This window comes from Trachymyrmex septentrionalis, unplaced genomic scaffold (assembly GCF_001594115.1).
Source record: "Trachymyrmex septentrionalis isolate Tsep2-gDNA-1 unplaced genomic scaffold, Tsep1.0 scaffold1, whole genome shotgun sequence".
NCBI classification, from domain to species: Eukaryota; Metazoa; Arthropoda; class Insecta; order Hymenoptera; family Formicidae; genus Trachymyrmex; species Trachymyrmex septentrionalis.
In genome coordinates, this window is record NW_017304123.1 from 1,185,004 (window position 1) to 1,189,139 (window position 4,136).

Sequence of the window (4,136 nt, forward strand, 5' to 3'; positions counted from 1 at the left end):
ATCTGCTGCACATTGTTTTTGTTAAAATAGTGTCTAATATTTGCCGAATATTCAATTATTCAGCGCATAACTATTGAACATTCAGTATCCGGTTATAATACATACCGAATACACTATTCGTTGCATTTTTAGTATGGTTTTTCTCTTTATCATTCTCAAAATATTTAAAAATTATATAATATTTACATTTTTTTCAACGAGCACATGATGCTTTTTCTAATGTTTTTTCTGAAGATAAACACCATGATATCACACACCAAAAATAAAAAGTGCAGCTTTAAAAGAGGGCAGAGTAAAATACCTGAAGGTATCTTTCGCAGTAATTTTTAATATATGGTTCAGATTATCTCTTGTTTACTTTCTAAAATATTGTCCTAAAAGACCTTAGTCTTCCCAGCTTTCTCAATCTAATGAATTCGAAAAAAAGAGTAGTTTCAAACAATTTTGTTTTGTCGTATCTATTCTTTTCTTGTTACCAATTTTTTAATAAAAAATATGTTTAGCATGATGTATTTATCATACATATAACTACATAACGTATGTTCACTTCCCGAATGTACATTTATCTCATTTTAAGTATTAAAAATTTTGGGAATTTTAAATAACACGAATAGACCTTTTACATCATTATGTAAAAATTAATAAAATTTGTTTGTATATATGAATATGTATATAAATTTTTTTTTATTTTTCAGAGCTCGGAATAACATTTGAAATACCACTTGTAAAATATAGAGGAAAGTAATATTATTAAGTATAAATCTATTATAAACCCGTATTTTACTTAAATATTTAATATTTAATTTAATATTCATATCGTAATAGATTTATATTTAAATATTATTGTATTCATATGTAATTAATATTAAAAATGCACAAATAAATATAATTATTCTGATTATTACGAGCGAAATGAACAAGAAAAAAAGATAACTATTTATACTTAATAATATTATTTCATTCATGTATTTTACAATATAAATTTCAAATGTTAAAATGAATATGTTTGAATTTGTCGCCATGTATGTGTTAATGCACATAAGTTTGTCACTTTTATTTTCATCTTCAGCAATTTTATTATATTTCTGTTACCGAATGAAATATATACATACATATTAAAAATTTATTCGGAAAAAACATCAAAGAGGAAGATATCATAACAATATAAAAAGAAAATTACTGAAATATTGTCCATTTCAGAAAATCTTTCAAACTGTATTCTCAAAATTTATATAAATTCAAAATATATAATACATAAATATATAATATTATAGATTTTTTTATTAAACAACTTCCCAAACTTCTTCAAACGCTGTACATAATTTACTACAGGCAATGGCGCCTGAGAGAAGATAATTAATTGAGTTGATATCTTCTGTATAATCTGTTTTGACCTACAAAGAAACAAGATTATAAAATATATTATAACGTAATTTTTAATATAATGATAATAATATATCGTTTTAATAATAATAACTTACTTGACCATGTGCCATAGCTCCAACTACGATAGCAATGAGATCTTCAGTAAGTATAAGATCTCGTGGATTTAACTTTTTACTTTATTTGCATTGAATGACATTAATATCTTCGACAATTAACTGGCAAATGATTTGTAATGGGATTCTTAATTACTTTAAGAAGCTTCATTGGATCACCCGATGCTCTGACACCATATTTATGTAATAATTGTACTGCAAGTAAAGTTAAGTAGTAATAGCTAGGTTTATGTAACTTAGATTTATACAATTTTACTACATATTAAATATAAACAATAAAAGGTATATTGTACAAATACATTGTTAAATATTAAAGGACTGAATTTAAACCAATTCCTTACATTGGATAACATTTTATTTTTAACTATTAAGTATATTGAAATAAATTATTTTAATTCAAAACATGTGATTAAAAAAAATCATATCTAATCAATCATTTTTATGATCAAATTGCATGGTTTCAAAGTAAAAAGTATATATGTTTTTATTAACATATGCACATAACAAATAATAAATTAAATTTGAGTCAAATTAATACATTGCTTGAGTTAAACTGGTGAATTCTACTGTTTTACTTAAATTAATAACACAATGAGTAGGAATAGTAGTAATCTATAAGAATGATTAAAAATAACTCAAATTAGATATGACTTAACATTATGAATTTAACAGTGAAGATTGGTATTCATAGTCATACACAATTCTTATACATATTTCAGAATGTCTCATGTAAGCCACAGTCCTAAATCAATCAGAGAATTTCTTAAGATATTATTTAAGACGATCTTAATAAGAAATAGACTATAAATACTGTCCTATAAAAGGATATATAGAAATCACTTATAATTTTATAGTAATATTATAATAAAAATGAAATTGTAGATCTTTATTATTGCTATTTAAGTATTATGATATGGTTAAAATGATCATCGACATTTCTCAATCTATCCAGCAGTATTTGAATGTTCTTGGTATCCTGATTTATGGATTAATTTCTATCAACATTTTTTTCTGTATGTATATAAATTTGTAACAATTCAGCTCAATTTAACGGACTGTCAATTAATATTAACAGACAGTGAAGAGTGATATAACAGGTCTACATGTGCCTGGATCACGCTTATATTTTTTCAAAATGTATGATTATCACAGTTCAACACTTCAAAGCTATTTCCAACCTGCAATTATGTTTTATGCTTGTTTATGCAAAAAAATTAAATTATAAAAATGTAAATAAATAATTGATAATGATAAAAAGCATTGTTGAATTTGTAATTATCAATAGATGTAAAAGAAATATAACTTTACTTTTACAGATTCCAATTGAGAATTTTCCAGTATAACGATAAGACGCTTTTTTTTATTCTTGATATGGTCTATTTGCAAATGTTTAGGAACTAGGTCATATTCATAATCATCCCCAACACGCTTTTTCTTCTTGTTTCCCATTTTACGTCTTTTTTCAAAAAAATAATAAAAATTTAGACTCTAATCACATAAAAACACACGCGATTGTTTGATATTGATAGAGGCCTGTTTTTTTTGGCTGAACTTTTGCATTAATTCATCTTTCTTTTTCTTCTTTCCTCCTAGAGTGCGATTCTATAGCTCCTTACACGCGCACCTACGACAAAAATCGGTGTCGTTGCGCAGATATTTTATATAAGGAAAAAGTTGCGCAACAACGTTGGTCGAAAATGGTTGGTAGGAGTGTCAAACACTTACGGAATCGCGCCTTTGGAGAGAAAAGGAAGAAAGATAACTGGCACAAAAGTTCAGCCAAAAGGACAAGCCTGTTGTACATGAAATGCATGCACAGCAGAAGCATAAGGGTTGCCGTATTTCCTTGTCATTTAACAGGGAAATATTCGATTGTAGTTGGTTGGTTCTTACATTCTGATCTGGTTTAAACTCTCGGTGAAAACTAGGTCACTTTTGTGGAATTTTGTATGCGGCAGCCCTTGCTTCTCCTGGAAACTAGGCTAGTGTTAAGTGGAGAGTACAGACTTTTGCATAACGCATAATGCATAAGGAAATGTCCAATCGAAGTCCTTCATTTTCTTCCTTTCTATGAAATAAAAAACTCTGATTGGTTCAATTTCTTCTGTCTCATGTATTATGCGTTATGCAAGAGTCTGTGCTCTCCGCTTTACACTGAGGGTCGGTTATTCCACCTTTTGGTAAATTTTACCTATGAGGTAAATCTGATAATCCGTTCATGTGATTGGGTAATCTTGCTATTTATCCAACAGATAAAATTTACCAAAAGATGAAACAACCGGGCTTGGGTGCGTTTGTAGTTACTGTCGTTCGTTTATCCTACTTGCGAAGACGACTGCACCATAGTTTATCATTCGTTTACGTAGAGACGGATCCAATATGGCGGACCAAAATTTCAAATTCGATTAATCAGCGATTCAAAAAACTTCTGTATACCAATTTTCAAGGCAAATAAAACATTTTTTGAAATTTTGGTCCGCCATATTGGATCCGTCTCTACGTAAACGAATGATAAACTATGGTGCAGTCGTCTTCGCAAGTAGGATAAACGAACGACAGTAACTACAAACGCACCCAAGCCCGGTTGTTTCATCTTTTGGTAAATTTTATCTGTTGGATAAATAGCAAGATTACCCA

At 28.2% G+C, this 4,136-nt stretch overlaps 1 pseudogene; it reads right to left on the reverse strand.

The window, feature by feature from the left end:
* Positions 1–1,195: 1,195 nt before the first annotated feature.
* LOC108751147 lies at positions 1,196–3,208 on the reverse strand (annotated as a pseudogene).
* Positions 3,209–4,136: the final 928 nt, after the last annotated feature.